This window comes from Coregonus clupeaformis, chromosome 10 (genome assembly GCF_020615455.1).
Source record: "Coregonus clupeaformis isolate EN_2021a chromosome 10, ASM2061545v1, whole genome shotgun sequence".
In the NCBI taxonomy this organism is placed as follows: Eukaryota; Metazoa; Chordata; class Actinopteri; order Salmoniformes; family Salmonidae; genus Coregonus; species Coregonus clupeaformis.
In genome coordinates, this window is record NC_059201.1 from 25,001,495 (window position 1) to 25,024,479 (window position 22,985).

Consider the following 22,985-nt stretch of genomic DNA (forward strand, 5'->3'; position numbering starts at 1 on the left):
TCCGTCTAGATAGAACTGCCAAAGGGGGTGGAGTTGCAATCTACTGTAGAGATAGCCTGCAGAGCTCTATCATACTATCCAGGTCTGTGCCCAAACAGTTTGAGCTTCTACTTCTAAAAAATCCACCTTTCCAGAAATAAGTCTCTCACTGTTGCCGCTTGCTACAGACCCCCTCAGCCCCCAGCTGTGCCCTGGACACCATATGTGAATTGATTGCCCCCATTTATCCTCAGAGTTTGTACTGCTTGGTGACCTAAATTGGGATATGCTTAATACCCCAGCCATCCTACAATCCAAGCTAGATGCCCTCAACCTCACGCAAATTATCAACGAACCTACCAGGTACAACCCTAAATCCGTAAACATGGGTACCCTCATAGATATCATCCTGACTAACATACCCTCTAAATACACCTCAGCTGTCTTCAACCAGGATCTCAGCGATCACTGCCTTATTGCCTGCGTCCGTAACGGGTCCGCGGTCAAACGACCACCCCTCATCACTGTCAAATGCTCCCTAAAACACTTTAGCGAGCATGCCTTCCTAATTGACCTGGCCCAGGTATCCTGGATGGATATAGATCTCATTCCGTCAGTAGAGGATGCCTGGTTGTTCCTTAAAAGTAATTTCCTCTCAATCTTAAATAAACATGCCCCATTCAAAAAATACAGAACTAAGAACCGATATAGCCCCTGGTTCTCCTCAGACTTGACTGCCCTTGACCAGCACAAAAACATCCTGTGGCGTACAGCATTAGCATCAAATAGCCCCCGCGATATGCAACTTTTCAGGGAAGTTAGGAACCAATATACACAAGCAGTCAGGAAAGCAAAGGCTAACTTTTTCAAACAGAAATTTGCATCCTGTAGCACTAACTCCAAAACGTTTTGGGACACTGTAAAGTCCATGGAGAATAAGAGCACTTCCTCCCAGCTGACCACTGCACTGAGGCTAGGAAACACTATCACCACCGATAAATCTACAATAATCGAGAATTTCAACAAGCATTTTGCTACAGCTGGCCATGCTTTCCATCTGGCTACCACTAACCCGGCCACCAACTCTGCACCCTCTGCTGCAACTTGCCCATGCCCCCCCGCTTCTCCTTCACACAAATTCAGACAGCTGATGTTTTGAAAGCGCTGCAAAATCTGGACCCCTACAAATCAGCTGGGCTAGACAATCTGGACCCTTTCTTTCTAAAACTAGCCGCCGAAATTGTCGCTACCCCTATTACTAGTCTGTTCAACCTCTCTTTCATAACGTCTGAGATCCCCAGAGATTGGAAAGCTGCCGCGGTCATCCCCCTCTTCAAAGGGGGTGACACTCTAGATCCAAACTGCTACAGACCTATATCCATCCTGCCCTGCCTTTCGAAAGTATTTGAAAGCCAAGTTAACAAACAGATCACCGACCATTTCGAATACCACCGTACCTTCTCCGCTATGCAATCCGGTTTCGAGCTGGTCACGGGTGCACTTCAGCCACGCTCAAGGTCATAAACGATATTATAACCGCGATTGATAATAGACAGTACTGTGCAGCCGTCTTCATCGACCTGGCCAAGGCTTTCGACTCTGTCAACCACCGCATTCTTATTGGCAGACTAAATAGCCTTGGTTTCTCAAATGACTGCCTCGCCTGGTTCACCAACTACTTCTCAGATAGAGTTCAGTGTGTCAAATCGGAGGGCCTGTTGTCTGGACCTATGGCAGTCTCTATGGGGGTGCCACAGGGTTCAATTCTTGGGCCGACACTTTTCTCCGTGTATATCAATGATGTCGCTCTTGCTGCTGGTGACTCTCAGATCCACCTCTACGCAGACGACACCATTTTGTATACATCTGGCCCTTCATTGGACACTGTGTTAACAAACCTCCAAACGAGCTTCAATGCCATACAACAATCCTTCAGTAGCCTCCAACTGCTCTTAAACACTAGTAAAACTAAATGCATGCTTTTCAATCGAACGCTGCTGGCACCCGCCCACCCGACTAGAATCACCACTCTCGACGGGTCTGACCTAGAGTATGTGGACAACTACAAATACCTAGGTGTCTGGTTAGACTGTAAACTCAACTTCCAGACTCACATAAAGAATCTCCAATCCAAAGTTAAATCTAGAATCGGCTTCCTATTTCGCAACAAAGCCTCCTTCACTCATGCTGCCAAACATGCCCTCGTAAAACTGACTATCCTACCGATCCTTGACTTCGGCGATGTCATTTACAAAATAGCCTCCAACACTCTACTCAGCAAATTGGATGTAGTCTATCACAGTGCCATCCGTTTTGTCTCCAAAGCCCCATACACTACCCACCACTGTGACCTGTACGCTCTTGTTGGCTGGTCCTCACTACATGTTCGTCGTCAAACCCACTGGCTCCAGGCCATCTATAAATCACTGCTAGGCAAATCCCCGCCTTATCTTAGCTCATTGGTCACCATAGCAGCACCCACCCGTAGTCTGCGCTCCAGCAGGTATATCTCACTGGTCATTCCCAAAGCCAACACCTCCTTTGGCCGCCATTCCTTCCAGTTCTCTGCTGCCAATGACTGGAACGAATTGCAAAAATCTCTGAAGCTGGAGACTCTTATCTCCCTCAATAACTTTAAGCATCAGTTGTCAGAGCACCTTACCGATCACTGCACCTGTACACAGCCCATCTGAAATTAGCCCACCCAACTACCTCATCCCTATATTGTTATTTATTTTGCTCTTTTGCACCCCAGTATCTCTATTTGCACATAATCTCTTGCACATCTAGCATTCCAGTGTTAATACTATTGTAATTATTCTGCACTATAGCCTATTTATTGCCTTACCTCCATAACTTGCTACATTTGCACACACTGTATATATATTTTCTGTTGTATTTTTGACTTTATGTTTTTTTACCCCATATGTAACTCTGTGTTGTTTTTATTGCACTGCTTTGCTTTATCTTGGCCAGGTCGCAGTTGTAAATGAGAACCTGTTCTCAACTGGTTTACCTGGTTAAATAAAGGTGAAAAAAAAAAAAAAAAAAAAGGCCTTTTGGGACAGCTGTACTGCTGAAAGTAGAACAGATTCCTGTTTCTAAGATGAGGGCCTTTGAGTGACTCACCATTGAGTTCCTTTGTAATCTTTCTTTCAAAATATAAGCAAGGTTAAAGGCCATTAAAGCTCTTCGGGTTTGGCTAAATAGAAACATTTTGAACCTATTATTAAATCATTTGCTGTGGTCCCTCTCCCGTACGACCAAATGTATGTGAGTAAAAAGTACATATTTTCTTTAAGAATGTAGTGGAGTAAAAGTTAAAATAGGAAAAAATATATAAATAGGAAAGTAAAGTACAGTACCCCCAAAAACTACTTTAAAGTATTTTTTACTTAAGTACTTTAGACCACTGCAAAGCACACACTGGCCTTTCTGAAAGCAATTTCATTCCGGTGCTGAGTCTAGAAGGCCATAAAAAGCTACTTACTCTGTCTGTTCAGAATTAACTGTGTGACTTGAGAAACATATTGGCCCTTTTTTATCTAAAAGTGGAGTGGTGAAAGACTAGCCTCTGGGCTGATCCCCCTGACTTTAAAAACTCTGTAAACGTGTGTATTTGATGGAGGTCCAGTATGGTCAGGCAAGATGTGGCCTTAAAATCCGTCCAGAGCAGAGCCATACCTCCCTCTCTCTCTCTCTCTCTCTCTCTCTCTCTCTCTCTCTCTCTCTCTCTCTCTCGCTCTCGCTCTCGCTCTCGCTCTCGCTCTCGCTCTCGCTCTCGCTCTCGCTCTCGCTCTCTCGCTCTCTCTCTCTCTATTGGCCCAATCAGTCCTCCCACACAGCAATGGATTTTGGCTTGAGATGGCACTGATCATCAACGATCATGTCAAATCAATATATGCCCAAATGAAACATTTGCAGCTCTTCTCAGATACTAACCTTTTTATTTGCTTTTGACAACTACAATAACAAATCCTTGCCATGTATAGCTGGTAACCAACTTAAACAATCCAATTGATCCAGCTTTCTTAAAGAAATAACAATTTTCTTTTTTTGGGTGATGTTATTTTTCCACAATAACTAAAGAGACCACAAAGAGCTTAATCTTCTGTCCAGACCAAAGACTGAGAAGTGCATGAAAGAATACAGTAAAGAAAGGTCTACCTCCACCCACAAATATAACCTTTGACCCTTCAAAAAACTCTACCATCTGCTGCACAACAAGGCCACTGGGCTGTGATGACTGCTGTGCCATAATAAGTGGCTGATGTGCTATAATAGCAACACTGCCCTCTCTGCATCAGCAGGGAGAGTCTGGGAGGCGGACGTGCCAGGTCAGGCTCATCAGCACTTGAGAGACCTGGCTGCGGATACACTAAGACAACTTACATCCACATGCAGACCATTCAATTTTATATATTTTTTCTTTGTAAAGAATGCGGGTATCTCGTAGAACAAATACCTGGGTTAACCTCCTATAGTGATTTTCAACCAAATGATGCCCAACATCTGTCTAATGGATGGATATTGAAACCCATAGGACTGAGGCCAGTGCTATTCTCCAAACCTAAATGGAAAGGCCCATTGCCTGTTCAAAACAAAAACATTTTCCTATTTTAGCTATTCCCTTTGTTATTGTCCTTTTGTTATTGGATTGACATTCAGAACCCAAATGGTGATTATAAATGAATGTCATATTGAAAGTTGTTGTCAAGGGAAAACACGAATTACATTTCCACATAAAAATGTTTCTATCGATAAACTTTGATTGCTTAAAACATGAAAGAAGTCATTACATTTTAAACTCTTAAGTGTTCACTGAAGGTACATTTCACACCCAGTGTACATTCCATACCTGGGAAGCAGCACTGCAAACATTTCCCTCATACCAAGGAAACGTGTTCCATCCACTAAGTATTGGTACCAATATTACTGAGGCTCTAAATGAGAAAGAGCATTCAATGGTGTTCCATAAGTTGCTTTAAAGGCTCATATAGTGATCTGATATGGCTGGAAGGACTATACGAATGTGAGTGGCTGTAAGCCTGATAGGGATTTCAGATGGTTTAGTAACATCTTCATTTAGAAATGAACACATTTTCTGCACTCTTTTTCTGCTACTGCATTCATCCACCATTGGAGAGTCTGACTGGCATTGTGATGTACAGTACCCCAATGTATTGTACTACTGTACCATGCTATTGAAGCGCATTTCAGGGGCTGAGACAGAACACACAGACTGCCAGTCTGTCAGGAGAAGTGGATCAAGGCTGCCTAATAGATGTAGATTCATTATTCATGTACTGCTTGGTACAGTGGAGAAATACGCAGATAAATGTCATCATCATCTGCCGAGGAATTAGCTGCATTGTCAACCTATTTAGAACCATGGCTCATGACACAAGAGGTACACTACATGACCAAAAGTATGTGGACACCTGCTTGTCGAACATCTCAAAATATTGGGCATTAATATGGAGTTGGTCCCCCTTTGCTGCTATAACATCCTCCACTCTTCTGGGAAGGCTTTCCACTAGATGTTGGAACTTTGCTGCGGGGACTTGCTTCCATTCAGCCACAATAGCATTAGTGAGGTCGGGCACTGATAATGGGCGATTAGGTCTGGCTCACAGTCGGCATTCCAATTCTTCCCAAAGTTGTTCGATGGGGTTGAGGTCAGAGCTCTGTGCAGGCCAGTTAAGTTATTCCACATCGATCTCGACAAACCATTTCTGTATGGAGCTCGCTTTGTGCTGAAACAGGAAAGGGCCTTCCCCAAACTGTTGCCACAAAGTTGGAAGCACAGAATCGTCTAGAATGTCATTGTATGCTGTAGCGTTAAGATTTCCCTTCACTGGAACTAAGGGGCCTAGCCCGAACCATGAAAAACAGCCCCAGACCATTATTCCTGCTCCACCAAACTTTACAGTTGGCACTATGCATTAGGGCAGGTAACGTTCTCCTCGCGTCCGCCAAACCGAGATTCCAGACGAATAGTTATTGTGCTGACGTTGCTTCCAGAGGCAGTTTGGAACTCAGTAGTGAATGTTGCAACCGAGGACAGACAATTTTTACGCGCAACGCACTTCAGCACTCAGTGGTCCCATTCTGTGTGCTTGTGTGGCCTACCACTTCGCGGCTGAGCTGTTGTTGCTCCTAGACGTTTCCACTTCAAAATAACAGCACTTACAGTTGACCGGGGCAGCTCTAGCAGGGCAGAAATTTGACGAACTGACTTGTTGGAAAGGTGGCATCCTATGACGGTGCCACGTTAAAAGTCACTGAGCTCTTCAGTAAGGCCATTCTACTGCCAATGTTTGTCTATGGAGATTGCATGGCTGTGTGCACAATTTTACACCTGTCAGCAACGGGTGTGGCTGAAATAGCCAAATCCACTAATTTGAAGGGGTGTCCACATACTTTTGTATATATAGTGTAAGATGAGGAATTCTCAGTGCACTGGCCTCTAAAACAAGTTATTTGAGTCTTGATTAGGAGAGGGCATCTCGCCTACTTTATTACACACACTCTTGTTTTTTTTATCTGTTTTTGAATACATTTCACATGTAATACGTAAGTACAGTGTGCTGTGAATATACAGTAAAACCATAATGAAACAACCATAAGCTAAGAATGGTCTCAATGATATCTTGCACAGAAATATGTTATACAATGCATAGTGTTTTAAAGATTATACTGCATGTTCCACTATACAGCATAGTACTGTATGTATTTTCCCTGATGTAAAGTATTCAGTATTCCATCTCTACAACGGACCAATTGGGTCATTCGAAGGGGCTGATGATAATAATGTATTTCCACTCCATACCTCCAACTCCATACAGGGTTAATTAAGTTAACACTCACACTGACCTAATTCACCACTGTGATGATGTTCATGAGCCCTATCTGATTATATGGAAAAATAGACTTAGCCTCCAACACAATGATCTGAGCATGAGTCACTCTCCCGCTGAACTATCACAGAACGTTATGTCCCATCAGGAACATGGTACAATATTAATAGATTCTCTTCCAACTGAGGTTGCCTATGAGTCAGGATGTGCTTACATATCAGTGGGGGTTGTGAGGAGGCGTTCAATCATGCCTGCTTTTTTTTGCAGGAAAAACATTTTATTGCTTTTAAATAGTGTAGATTTATGAGGGAGTTTTGCAGTAATGCTGACATGATGATGATAACTTCCACAGTGCTTTCTTTGTAGTTACTTTTCCCTTAGGTATAACTGTGCTGATGCAACTGTTCCACACTACCACAATGCAAAACAAATTGGTTTGATAGCCGCTATGCAGTATGCTATCAGTGAAGGACTGATATTAAACAGCACGATGCCTGGGATGGATAGGCCAAAGCATTCTTCTGTAATCATCATCAACATCAGTATAATTCATGCTTACAACAGACGCTTGTTATTATTGACAATGTTCATTTCTATGAACAGGCTGAGAAATCACATGGGAGTGAGAAAGCTCCAGCCAGTCTGTACCAAAATTGCTGTGATCGTTTGTTTTTGCCTGGGAAGACCTTAGGAAAGAAGGATGAATTACACTGTAGGAATGAGCTAATTCTAACAAAAATCTTTATAATTTCCCTCAACTCTCTCCCCCCGTGTGTGTAACTGTCGATGGCCGTAGATTACAGTCGTTTTTTCTAAGATGTCCTCTGTCCTCTCTAGGGCTGGAGGAGTGCATTTCAAGTCCTCTGGGCAGGACAGGACTGGGAGAGGAGAGGCTGACTGCGTGGTCCATTGAGCGGGGCATCAATATGTCCCAGTTTAATCGGGGAGCTTGTGTATTCAGCCAGCACATTAGTGGTGGGCGCCCCTGGGCAAAGAGCCTCACTGACTGGTGCACTCCATGATCGAAAAGCAGGCAGGCCCATGAAGAGAGAGTGAGGGTGTGTACTTGTATTTTCTAAGGGTTGAGGTGCAAGGGGAATTTGTCCTCAGTCAAGAACAGGTGAAATTTGGTAAATGGTTTGGTTGGTAGGTGACTGGAGCTGTATATATGTTGGTATTTGTGGGAGAGCATTTATTGTGGACATAGTCCTCTACTTAGTCCTGTACAACATTTTACATTTACATTTTAGTAATTTAGAAGACACTCTTATCCAGTGCAACTTACAGGAGCAATTAGAGTTAAGTGCCTTGATCAAGGGCAGATCGTCAGATTTTTCACCTAGTCAGCTCTGGGAATCGAACCAGCAACCTTTCAGTTACTGGCCCAACGCTCTTAACCGCTAGGCTACCTGCCACCAATATCTCATAATATTAAACATTATCTTGGTTCAGATCAAAATGCACGGACAACCTGGTAGCCAGTAGTGACATGGGTGTGTTCATCATCAGTGCACTTGAACTGCTACGCTATGCATGAAATACACATTTGACATGTCTGTAAGGATTCGTCAAACAAAGCAGATATTTCTTTCTGATCATTAATCACGTGGCAGAAGGCGTTCTATTGATCCCACTGGACAGCAGGTCAGACAATACAGAAACTATCTAGCAAGAGCATAGCTGCATAGATGTACTCATTGAAAAGCAACAGCCCTACCTCTCCCACCTACTGTGGTCATATCAGCCTTTTCCAGCATCCTACACCATCACTTCATCATCACCATACAGCTCCATTCCTCCTACCTCCTGAGGCCTTTCTAACCTGTATTCACAACCAGGTGGACGCAGCCCAGCAGGAGCTCCAAACCAAAGAAGACCAAACCAATCCGCAGTGGTTAGTCACTCCAATGTTTGCACAGCTCATTGACGGGAAATGTGCAATTACTGGGAGACCTCTGATTATTTAACTATGTAAGTATTCTTAGCTTATTAATGGGCCAGTGTGAGATGCACCATGCACCACACATTTAGCTGGGCTTCTGCTCCTTTTCTGCAGCTAGCGTACATCAGCAAATTCCACAGAAAAACTCATCCTATGCAATTACAATCCCTGTACGCCAGAGATTAGATTGTTTATGGAGTCCAATTGCCGCTGATACCCCCCCTGTGTGTTTTCCTTTCTAATTTGTGTGCGTTGCACAGCAGCATCCTGAAAACCCCTGGCCCATAGGTGTGCTGTGCACTATGCTGAATGTCCTTCTACATTATGACTGAGCTGAGGCTCAGACTGAGTCCTGGTTGTCATGGTGACTGAGCTAGGTCCTTTCCTGGTGGTTGCAGGGTTCAGGGATAATATCCCCCAGACAGGTCAACTTAGGTCTGCCACAGGCCGAGCCAGAGCGGGCCAGAGCATTCCTCCTCCACACACAGACAGACAGACAGACAGACAGACAGACAGACAGACAGACAGACAGACAGACAGACAGACAGAGAGAGAGAGAGAGAGAGAGAGAGAGAGAGAGAGAGAGAGAGAGAGAGAGAGAGAGAGAGAGAGAGAGAGAGAGAGAGAGAGAGAGAGAGAGAGAGAGAGAGAGAGAGAGAGAGAGAGAGAGAGAGAGAGAAGCTGGGTGAGCTGTCCTGTACTACAAGCTCAATATGGCTCCTGTGGGACGGAAAACCTCCTCTCTGTGGCAGGCCTGGTGAATTATGGATGCCTTCCTCCCTGCAGCAGACCCACACAGCATGGTGTTATGACTGTGACCAGCTTGATCTCTCTCTCCACCTCACTAAACCTTCAGCCAAGCATTTCTGTATTCTGTGCAGATATTTGTATATGGACAGCTGCTACATGATAGAGATATTATGATATCTCCAAACATCCAGACCCATTCATTGAAATGAAGAGTAGGCTGTTAGCACCATGAAAGTGGGCCAGCAGCTGTTAGTAATTTGCCTTCCTAATAGGGGTATTACTTTAACGTACCATTGACAGAATTACAGACACTATTTAGAGCACGTTTAGATCACTTTTGTGCTCTCATGCTAATTACTACAATTAATTACAATATGATGCTAATACAGTACTATGAAATAATTAGCAGACACAAAATCACACACACATGTGCACTCTAAGTATACAGCAGCACCCACACACACACACACACACAAACAAACACACACACACACACATGCACATAAACCATGAGTGAGCAATCTTACATTTCTATCTTTCCTGGCATGGGTGTGAAAAGAGGGCTCTAAATTGTTCTGACCTTAAAATATTGAAGGGAAAATAATATGCTTCAGGGACCACTTGTTCTCTGTGTAGCTCTTTTCTCTCTCTTACCCTCCTCTTAAATGTCAAATGTGCTTCTCACTGGCTGATCTGTAACACAATACCACCATATATACCAGCTCAATGTTTGGAATGATAATGAGGATGTGGTATACTGCTCGTTGACGGTCCTAGCCAGAGCGCCATCTAATTAAGACATTCACACAGGCGTCAGGGTAACGCAAGTAGAGTTTTATTCAGTGACTTGTTTGAGGGACAACTGTCAAGGAGAAATGGATGCTTCACAGACAACAGGCAAATGGAATCCTTTATGTCTCAGCAACCATGCTATCAAAAAAATCCTTGATACTTTCCCCATCTTGCATCACAGTGCTGTACAGGAGATCTCTGGGGCAGAAATAATCTTGGGAGTGAATGCCACCTTTCTCTGGGGATTAACCCTGGTTTCTAATAGCATGCTGTCTGAACTTACATCCATCTATGTTTGTTTTCGACAGTTTTCACTTGAATGGGAATCATGGTCACATTAATTCAGTGCCACCCTCACACCTTTTGTCTGTGGTTGTCCTTTCAAACCCAGGACTCAAATCCCAGCACTGGGGACATGATTCGAGCATATCCCCTGCGTTGCTTTCAACACATAATAAGGTCCTCTATTATGTTCCCCATAGAGCTCTCTCCTTCCAATGTCCTCCTCACCCCTTTATGTTTGCTTCAGCTCCTCAGCATCCACCCACTGCTGCTTGCTGCTGCTGACCTGCTCCGGTAGCCTTGCTGTGCTGTGCTCAGTGGGGCTTTCTCTCTCTTTCTCTCTCAAGATTTATGTCATTGTTGCTGCTGAGATTGTGTCACTCCCTGACATCTTTCAGAATTTCAAACTGTTTTAGTTTGTAACAGCTGATGTATGATGTCTGCAGACCCAATGGAAGAAACAACTAAAAATAGAAAGAAGGAAAACGCTAGTTAGAATGATAAAGGCATATGGATTTGGTTGAACTCATTTGAATGAACTCCCTGCAAAGCACTGTCGCCTGTCTTACATTCTAAAACCAAACAGCACTATGTTTTAGTTGCGTTGTCTTCTACAGTTGGAAAATACCATGTGTTCTGACATCAGTAAGCCATTTGGAGGGCAGAGAGTAGAGAAAGAGAGAAAGAGAGAGAGAGACAAAAATAATGGTGTTTAAAAAAGGTTCAGTTGCCAGGACCACAAATACAAATTCCATCTAGACACCGTTGCCCTAGAGCACACAAAAAACTATACATACCTCAGCCTAAACATCAGCGCCACAGGTAACTTCCACAAAGCTGTGAATGATCTGAGAGACAAGGCAAGAAGGGCCTTCTATGCCATCAAAAGGAACATAAAATTCGACATACCAATTAAGATCTGGCTAAAAATACTTAATCAGTTATAGAACCCATTGCCCTTTATGGTTGTGAGTTCTGGGGTCCGCTCACCAACCAAGAATTCACAAAATGGGACAAACACCAAATTGAGACTCTGCATGCAGAATTCTGCAAAAATAATAAGGATGCAGAGCAGAATTAGGCCGATACCTGCTGATTATCAAAATCCAGAAAAGAGCCGTTAAATTCTATAACCCAAACCTTACATAACAAAGCCATCACCTACAGAGAGATGAACTTGGAGAAGAGTCCCCTAAGCAAGCTGGTCCTGGGGCTCTGTTCACAAACACTAACAGACCCCACAGAGCCCCAGGACAACAACACAATTAGACCCAACCAAATCATGAGAAAAGAGAATTACTTGACACATTGGAAAGAATTAACAAAAAAACAGAACAAACTAGAATGCTATTTGGCCCTAAACAGAGAGTACACAGTGGCAGAATACCTGACCACTGTGACTGACCCAAACATAAGGAAAGCTTTGACTATGTACAGGTGAGCATAGCCTTGATATTGAGAAAGGCCGCCGTAGGCAGACCTGGCTCTCAACAGAAGACAGGCTATGTGCACACTGCCCACAAAATGAGGTGGAAACTGAGCTGCCAAATGTATGACCATATTAGAGACACATATTTCCCTCAGATTACACAGATCCACAAATAATTAAAAAAACAAACCCAATTTTGATAAACTCCCTTATCTACTGGGTGAAATATCACAGTGTGCCATCACAGCAGCAAGATTTGTGACCTGTTGCCACAAAAAAAGGGCAACCAGTGAAGAACAAACACCATTGCAAATACAATACATATTTATGTTTATTTATTTTCCCATTTGTATTTTAACTATTTGCACATTATTACAACACTGTATATAGACATAATATGACATTTGAAATGTCTTTATTCTTTTGGAACTTCTGAGTGTAATGTTTACTGTTAATATTTATTGTTTATTTCACTTTTGTTTACTATCTGCTTCACTTGCTTTGGCAATGTTAACATACGTTTCCCATGCCAATAATGCCCGTCAATTGAATTGAATTGAGAGAGAGGGAATCCCAAGGAATGGATGCTTCTTTACTAGATTCACCCAAGTATGGTGATGGCTTCCGGGCCTCTGGGAATTACAGGATTTGCATAACGGTGGCCTTGACGACATGCCATTGCTGTAATTGCTATCAGGAAGGAAACATGTTGTTAATTAATGCTACCCATTTCATGTGAATGATATACAGTAAACAAGGCTAAAGATATCTAGATGTACTCTACTCTCCTTCCAGGTGTCATACCTCTGTGATTCCTGTGACTGACTCTCTTTGATAACAAACCCTAAGCATCTGTCAAGGATCTAACACACATACTTTACATTTACATTTACATCATTTAGCAGACGCTCTTATCCAGAGCGACTTACAAATTGGTGCAATCAACTTATGATAGCAAGTGGGACAACCACTTTTTTTCTTCTTCTTTTTTTTATAGGGGGGGGGGGGAGGGGGGGTAGAAGGATTGCATTATACTATTCCAGGTATTCCTTAAAGAGGTAGGGTTTCAAGTGTCTCCGGAAGGTGGTCAGTGACTCCGCTGTCCTGGCGTCGTGGGGGAGCTTGTTCCACCATTGGGGTGCCAGAGCAGCAAATAGCTTTGACTGGGCTGAGTGGGAACTGTGCTTCTGTAGAGGTATGGGGAGCTAGCAGGCCAGAGGTGGATGAACGTAGTGCCCTCGTTTGGGTGTAGGGTCTGATCAGAGCCTGAAGGTAAGGAGGTGCCGTTCCCCTCACAGCTCCGTAGGCAAGCACCATGGTCTTGTAGTAGATGCGAGCCTCAAATGGAAGCCAGTGGAGTGTGCGGAGGAGCGGGGTGACATGAGAGAACTTGGGAAGGTCGAACACCAGACGGGCTGCGGCGTTCTGGATAAGTTGTAAGGGGTTTAATGGCACAGGCAGGGGAGCCCAGCCAACAGCGAGTTGCAGTAATCCAGACGGGAGATGACAAGTGCCTGGATTAGGACCTGTGCCGCTTTCTGTGTAAGGTAGGGTCGTACTCTGCGAATGTTGTAGAGCATGAACCTGCAGGATCGGGTCACCGCTTTGATGTTGGCCGCAGAACGGCAGTTCCAGAGGCTGCCAGAGACCTGGAACTCCATGTGGGTCGTGCGCGCAGGGACCACCAGATTAGAGTGGCAACAGCCACGTGGTGTGAAGCGTTTGTATGGCCTGTGCAGAGAGGAGAGTACAGGGATAGACAGACACATAGTTGACAGGCTACAGAGAAAGGCTACAATAATGCAAAGGAGATCGGAATGAAATGAACTAAAAATCTGGGAAAGCGAGAGAGCAGGGCCTCCCTCACTTACGTTTCACTGAAATACTCAAATATAACTCTCCCAACTTCCACTTTAGAAATTATAATTGTTGTAAACTACAGTGGTTCAATGTTTCTAGGAATAGACTCTAACTTAGTTTATTCAGCTAGCTAACTTGGTACACCGAATCATATGACGCCACAGCCAACTAGCATGCCAGCCTCCAATAACACAGTTTAGCACCAATACTCGGTTACAACAAACCACCAGTGTGTTAACACGCCAAGCAGATCATTCGTGTCCGTGTCTAACGTTGTGTAAAGTTTTGGGGTAGTTTTGACAGTTTGAGTGAGTACGTCGTTAACTTCTTCAGCCAGTTAGTTAGCTAGAATAGTTAGCATAGTAGCTAGCCATTGCTCTCTGCCAACGAAGTAACCCCTCCACCCACGGCACGAACACACAGAGAGCCAAGCTAACATTAGCTAGTCACCCATGTCCCGAATTCCCTTGAACGACTCTGGTTACCAGTATGTAAAAACAAAACAAAAATAAATGTAGGTTGTAGCTTACCCTTAGTATGAATCGATTCAGCCAGTTCAAATCAAATCAAATCAAATGTTATTGGCCACATGCGCCGAATACAACAGGTGCAGACATTACAGTGAAATGCATACTTACAGCCCTTAACCAACAGTGCATTTATTTTTAATAAAAAAGTAAAATAAAACAACAACAAAAAAGTGTTGAGAAAAAAAGAGCAGAAGTAAAATAAAATAACAGTAGGGAGGCTATATATACAGGGGGGTACCGGTGCAGAGTCAATGTGCGGGGGCACCGGCTAGTTGAGGTATTTTAAGTAATATGTACATGTGGGACATATGTACATTCACGTCTGTCCCAACGGAGAGAAAGCGTCTCCAAATATTAACGCTAGGTCGTTCCAGCTATTGTTTAGTTAGCTATCCAGGTAGCTAAATTTCGAGTACAGTAGCTACTAACTACCAAACGTTAACGCTTCAGATAATGAGGTTAGAAAAACAGCTGAATGGTAGGTAGCTAGCTGGCATAATTACAGGTACTCTTAAGCGTGGAATAACATTGGAAACAACTATCCACAGTTGCTAATAGTTACCAGTAGCTACCCGCTAGCTAGCTAGCTTTATTGGTCCAGGTAGTGAGTTCGCTAGCCTCGTGCTTCACCGGGCTCAGCCGAATACAATACTTACCTACAATAATTACCTACAATAACCTACAATAACTACCTAGATAAACTACCTACAATACCTAATTACAATACCTACCTACCTACAATCTAAATACAAGGTTTAATCTTTACTCGACACCATATGAGCCAAGCTTACCTCCCGCCAGAGAGAGACACAACCTCACCCGTCGCTGTCCTTAGTCGCTTAGAGAGGCTGGCATTGTACGGTCTGTTATCAAAGAGACTCTTTACAGTTGAGTTTTTTTCCTCCAAATGATGATAATTCCTCTGATTCCTCTGAATCATTGGATTTCAAAAGGAGAATGTCAAATTTAGTTGACATGGTTGGTCAGAGCTGTCTGTTGGGTTGAGAGTCAAACTGTGGGTTTCATTTGAATTTCAACCTCATGTAACCGCATGTGATTTCAAGTGTACATTAGAAAGTATAATGTATTTGAACACATCCAATCTTGTTCAGAGAAACAATAACATGAGTCATCATGGTAGGACATTTTCTGCAGATGAGGAAATTATAGAACACTGCAGAGAGAAGCATGCATGCACGTGTACGCACACTGACACACACACGCACACACACACACACACACGTAACAGAGTTCAGAACGTACCGTAAGCTCACTCCACAGCTAGCTTGAAATGTCGCGGATGGAACCTTTTGGGTGGCTCAAACCGTTGGAATGTTGTCAAGGAGGGCAGTCCCGAGTTCCAGCCAGGTATGAGTCGAATCAGGGGGAAGTGGTACTCGCTAAGCAAGCAACGCAACGTCCGTAACACACACACACACACACACACACAATGCGCCCTATTTTGAGATGACTCTCTGGATGCTGTCACACCTTCATACAGTATAGGTCACTATACAGCTCAAATGGATTTACATCAGCATCATCTGTGAAGGTTTCATTGAAATATGATCCAACTTCCGTGCTCAGCATTATATTGTCATGTGTATTATTTTTCCATAAATCAGGTTACAAATATACAGTGGTCATTAATGTGGCTGTAGGCAGTGGGCAAGCGGGGAGCATCTCTCAGGGCATGACAGGGGGTGTACAGGAATGGCATGATCACCAGGGGCACGGGCTAATGAACACACCACAGGAGCAATAACAAAAACAATGGGAGGGCACAGCTGCAGGGCTCTAAACAGGGGAGAATAGGATTATGTATATTTGTCTGTGTGTGTGTGAGTGAGTGAGGGAGTGTGTGTCTGTGTGTGTGCATACGTTTGTGTGCACACGTGTGTGTATGTATGTATGTGTTTGTTTGTGCTTCACTGCAAGGGCACAAACAAACATTTGTCCATGTTGTTTTTCTACTGGTTTTAATGTACATAACCCAATAGCACATTTGAGATTTTTCTGAAAAGCCATGCCAAAGGTGAAAATATAATTGTATCTACATTTTTAGGAGTTACAATATTTCCACAAACTATTCCTGGTATTTTAGATTTGCTGAGAAAGCAAGGGGATTAGGGTCATGTTTGTAGGTCAGCAGGTTACACAGTAAAATGAGTCAGCATTGAACCAAGGTCCCCCATGCTGCTAGGGGCCGATTCCGACCCGAGTTAAGAGCCATAAATGGAACATAACTCCCTTTTTATGCACTTTTTTCCCTATGCGTATTCTAACCTTGAACTTAAGTATGACAATAGCATGCTATTCACCCGCTATTCGTTCAGGATTGAGATCAAATAAATGAAGGTGTGGCTGAGGTATGTCTACAGATACACCGTATTCTAACCTTGACTTAATTCCCTAATAATTCCAACTCCTTTACACGTGAGGAAACCATGAATAAGGTCTAGCGAACCTACCGGTTCCAAGTGGAAAAAGCATCTACTTTTTTCCCCCCAATATTAATAATATGCCATTTAGCAGACGCTTTTATCCAAAGCGACTTACAGTCATGTGCGCATACATTTTTACATATGGGTGGTCCCTGGGATTGAACCCACTACCCTGGCGTTACAAGCGCCATGCTCTACCAATTGAGCTACAGAGGCTTCTCCATGCAATGTAATTTACAACTAGATACAGTGGCTTGCGAAAGTATTCACCCCCCTTGGCATCTTTCCTATTTTGTTGCCTTACAACCTGGAATTAAAATAGATTTTTGGGGGGTTTGTATCATTTGATATACACAACATGCCTAGCACTTTGAAGATGCAAAATATTTTTTATTGTGAAACAAACAAGAAATAAGACCAAAAAAAGAAAACTTGAGCGTGCATAACTATTCATCCCCCCAAGTCAATACTTTGTAGAGCCACCTTTTGCAGCAATTACAGCTGCAGGTCTTTTGGGGTGTGTCTCTATAAGCTTGGCACATCTAGCCACTGGGATTTTTGCCCATTCTTCAAGGCAAAACTGCTCCAGTTCCTTCAAGTTGGATGGGTTCCGCTGGTGTACAGCAATCTTTAAGTCATACCACAGATTCTCAATTGGATTGAGGTCTGGGCTTTGACTAGGCCATTCGAAGACATTTAAATGTTTCCCCTTAAACCACTCGAGTGTTGCTTTAGCAGTATGCTTAGGGTCATTGTCCTGCTGGGAGGTGAACCTCCGTCCCAGTCTCAAATCTCTGGAAGAGTGAAACAGGTTTCCCTCAAGAATTTCCCTGTATTTAGCGCCATCCATCATTCTTTCAATTCTGACCAGTTTCCCAGTCCCTGCCGATGAAAAACATCCCCACAGCATGATGCTGCCACCACCATGTTTCTCTGTGGGGATGGAGTTCTCGGGGTGATGAGAGGTGTTGGATTTGCGCCAGACATAGCGTTTTCCTTGATAGCCAAAAAGCTCAATTTTAGTCTCATCTGACCAGAGTACCTTCTTCCATATATTTGGGGAGTCTCCCACATGCCTTTTGGTGAACACCAAATGTGTTTGCTTCTTATTTTCTTTAAGCAATGGCTTTTTTTCTGGCCACTCTTCCATAAAGCCCAGCTCTGTGGAGTGTACGGCTTAAAGTGGTCCTATGGACAGATACTCCAATCTCCGCTATGGAGCTTTGCAGCTCCTTCAGGGTTATCTTTGGTCTCGTTGTTGCCTCTGACTAATGCCCTCCTTGCCTGGTCCATTAGTTTTGGTGGGCGGCCCTCTCTTGGCAGGTTTGTTGTGGTGCCATTTCTTTCCATTTTTTAATAATGGATTTAATGGTGCTCCGTGGGATGTTCAAAGTTTCTGATATTTTTTTATAACCCAACCCTGATCTGTACTTCTCCACAACTTTGTCCCTGACCTGTTTGGAGAGCTCCTTGGTCTTCATGGTGCTGCTTGCTTGGTGGTGCCCCTTGCTTAGTGGTGTTGCAGACTCTGGGGCCTTTCAGAACAGGTGTATACTGTATACTGAGATCATGTGACAGAACATGTGACACTTAGATTGCACACAGGTGGACTTTATTTAACTAATTATGTGACTTCTGAAGGTAATTAGTTGCACCAGATCTTATTTAGGGGCTTCATAGCAAAGGGGGTGAATACATATGCACGCACCACTTTTCCGTTATATATTTTTTTGCATTTTTTGAAACAAGTAATTTTTTGCATTTCACTTCACCAATTTGGACTATTTTGTGTATGTCCATTACATGAAATCCAAATAAAAATCCATTTAAATGACAGGTTGTAATGCAACAAAATAGGAAAAACGCGAAGGGGGATGAATACTTTTGCAAGGCACTGTATACCAGGCGGTGTCAGAGGAAGGCCCTAAAAATTGTCAAAGACTCCAGCCACCCTAGTCATAGACTGTTCTCTCTGCTACTGCACGGCAAGCGGTACCGGAGCGCCAAGTCTAGGTCCAAAAGGCTTCTTAACAGCTTCTACCCCCAAGCCATAAGACTCCTGAACAGCTAATCATGGCTACCCTGACTATTTGCATTGTCCACCCCACCCCACCCCCTCTTTTACGCTGCTGCTAATCTGTTTATTGTCTATGCATAGTCACTTTAACTCTACCCACATGTACATATTACCTGAATTACCTCGACTAACCGGTGCCTCTGCACATTGACTCTGTACCGGTACCCCCTGTATATAGCCTCCCTACTGTTATTTTATTTTACTGCTGCTCTTTAATTATTTGCTATTTTTATTTTTTACTGATCTATTTTTTACTTAACACTTTTTTTATTTTCTTAAAACTGCATTGTTGGTTAAGGGCTTGTAAGTAAGCATTTCACTGTAAGGTAAAATTTGATTTGATTACAATTCCACCACCTTTATGCCTGAGGAAACTATGAATAAGGTCTAGCAAACCTGCCAGTTCCAATTTGGAAAAATCATCTACTTTCTTTTTTCTAATCAAAATAACAGCATTCTCCATGCACTGTAATTAAAAAATGTATATGAGCAATTGAAAAGAGCAAGGTAAATGAGCAATTGGAGAAGGGGATTGTAAATACACATAGCAATTGTTTTAGATGATATTTCCACATGATCCCTGGAGACAAATGTGAAACCAGTCATATGGAAGGAAACTGAAAATCATATCAACATGACGTATTGCGGCCCCTTTTCCACGGTGAAGTAGGCTTTAAATAGTTGTGCCATTATTACACATTTTAATTGTCTGCCTTTATAATTTGTGTGGATGAAATTTGGAGACCCAAGCTATAGGCTTCTGTAGAGCTGAACCTGCCGAGTTGATGTTGTCACGCATCCCCCCGGTACTGCTGCTCATTCCGTTCACCAGCTCCGGAGGTCTACGTCACCGGCCTTCTAGGCGTCACTGACCTGGCTGTCTTGTCTCATTGCGCACACCTGGTTCCCATTCCCTCTGATTAGTATGTGTATACACGTGCCCTCTGTTCCCCATTGTTCTTGTCGATTATTGTCCCATGGTCTCGTCAGTACCGTGTATTGTGCTCGTGTTATTACGGGTCTTGTCCCGTGTAATTGTTACATCTCGTTATTTTGTTTGGGTTACATCCCAGTGTTATATACTGTATATACGTGTTTGTTTTGGCCTTCGTCCCCGTCGTTTTTCATGACGTACCTTGTGTTGGGTGGAGTAATAAAACCCCCAGACGTATTCCTGATCCTGTCTTCTAATCATTATACAACGTGACAGATGTATGCACTTTGTAGGTTTCTTCAATTTCTAGCTTACATTTAGCATCATTCCATTCCGTTGACTTTTCTTTTCTCTGTCACGTCTGTGTGGTTGTTCCTGAGGGTCGCTAGCATTGGTGGATCACATTCGGCTAACGTTGTGCAATAATTTGCCACACGATTCACGACGACTGGACCGCTGTCATACAGTTCCATGATTAGGTTAGATTTATAGGATTATTATTCAACCCGTATTGTACACTTTAGATTGAACTTGAATATGACAACTTTCAGGATGAATTGATTCATAAATATATATTTTCTTATGACTCAAACATACTTTCCTAACCCTAAAATGTTTATATTTAAATCTACCAGTTGGTGCTGAAATGGAGACGAATATGCATATATTTAGATGGTTTTCTTTCATTGATCCCTATATTCTGAACCCGTTCTCTCGATATACACTGCTCAAAAAAATAAAGGGAACACTTAAACAGCACAATGTAACTCCAAGTCAATCACACTTCTGTGAAATCAAACTGTCCACTTAGGAAGCAACACTGATTGACAATAAATGTCACATGCTGTTGTGCAAATGGAATAGACAACAGGTGGAAATTATAGGCAATTAGCAAGACACCCCCAATAAAGAAGTGGTTCTGCAGGTGGGTGGTGACCACAGACCACTTCTCAGTTCCTATGCTTCCTGGCTGATGTTTTGGTCACTTTTGAATGCTGGCGGTGCTTTCACTCTAGTGGTAGCATGAGACGGAGTCTACAACCCACACAAGTGGCTCAGGTAGTGCAGCTCATCCAGGATGGCACATCAATGCGAGCTGTGGCAAGAAGGTTTGCTGTGTCTGTCAGCGTAGTGTCCAGAGCATGGAGGCGCTACCAGGAGACAGGCCAGTACATCAGGAGACGTGGAGGAGGCCGTAGGAGGGCAACAACCCAGCAGCAGGACCGCTACCTCCGCCTTTGTGCAAGGAGGAGCAAGAGGAGCATTGCCAGAGCCCTGCAAAATGACCTCCAGCAGGCCACAAATGTGCATGTGTCTGCTCAAACGGTCAGAAACAGACTCCATGAGGGTGGTATGAGGGCCCGACGTCCACAGGTGGAGGTTGTGCTTATAGTCCAACACCATGCAGGACGTTTGGCATTTGCCAGAGAACACCAAGATTGGCAAATTCGCCACTGGCGCCCTGTGCTCTTCACAGATGAAAGCAGGTTCACACTGAGCACATGTGACAGACGTGACAGAGTCTGGAGACGCCGTGGAGAACGTTCTGCTGCCTGCAACATCCTCCAGCATGACCGGTTTGGTGGTGGGTCAGTCATGGTGTGGGGTGGCATTTCTTTGGGGGGCCGCACAGCCCTCCATGTGCTCGCCAGAGGTAGCCTGACTGCCATTAGGTACCGAGATGAGATCCTCAGACCCCTTGTGAGACCATATGCTGGTGTGGTTGGCCCTGGGTTCCTCCTAATGCAAGACAATGCTAGTCCTCATGTGGCTGGAGTGTGTCAGCAGTTCCTGCAAGAGGAAGGCATTGATGCTATGGACTGGCCTGCCCGTTCCCCAGACCTGAATCCAATTGAGCACATCTGGGACATCATGTCTCGCTCCATCCACCAACGCCACGTTGCACCACAGACTGTCCAGGAGTTGGCGGATGCTTTAGTCCAGGTCTGGGAGGAGATCCCTCAGGAGACCATCCGCCACCTCATCAGGAGCATGCCCAGGCGTTGTAGGGAGGTCATACAGGCATGTGGAGGCCACACACACTACTGAGCCTCATTTTGACTTGTTTTAAGGACATTACATCAAAGTTGGATCAGCCTGTAGTGTGGTTTTCCACTTTAATTTTGAGGGTGACTCCAAATTCAGACCTCCATGGGTTGATACATTTGATTTCCATTGATAATTTTTGTGTGATTTTGTTGTCAACACATTCAACTATGTAAAGAAAAAAGTATTTAATAAGATTATTTCATTCATTCAGATCTAGGATGTGTTATTTTAGTGTTGCCTTTATTTTTTTGAGCAGTGTATTATAATGAGTCTGTTGGCAAAATTCTAATTAAAGGTACACCATGTTTAAAGGGATGGCTTAAGATAAATGTACTGAAACCCCTATTGAATGAAAACTCCAGGAGAAAATCTGTTGGCCAGCAAGCGGGAGGGTTTTCAGTGGTTTAATTAAATGCATTCAGCGTGTGCAAGGGAACCACACCTGTAAAGCCCATAACGCACCTGCATAAGGTGAGTCTGAATACCAACTACTGAGAAGTGCGTAGGAAAGGCGTGTGTAGGAAACCGGTACATTTCCTAAGTCTGAATCAGCCCCCTAGTGAATTACTCCCATAATATTGTAGGCTACACAGATACAAAGGGTGTATCATTGGTTGACCCTGTGTTTATGTAAATTGCTCCCAGCCACAAACACCATGCTGGAAAGTGCATGAGCGTGTAGCTACAAGAGAGAAACATGGCAGCTGGAATAGGCTTGCCTCCAATCTGCAAACGATCTACACAGTATCTTGGGAGACATGATGTGCAGTGCTACAGATATCCAAACACCCCATGAAAAATGTAAGCCCAAGGATAATCTTCACCATCCCAAACAACATGGAATATCTCAAGACGGGAGATAAGGGGGAAACATAATACTTCTGTAGGTGTTTCAGTGGCCCATGAAGCAAATTTGAGCCCTCTACTTTAGCCTTCAGCTGTGTTACCTAGAGAGATCTCATCTATTGATTAATAGCTAACTCCAGCTCATACTAATCTATCATCATCTCCACTACCTATGTGAGGTTATGTGGAGGATGACATTGACATAAGATGA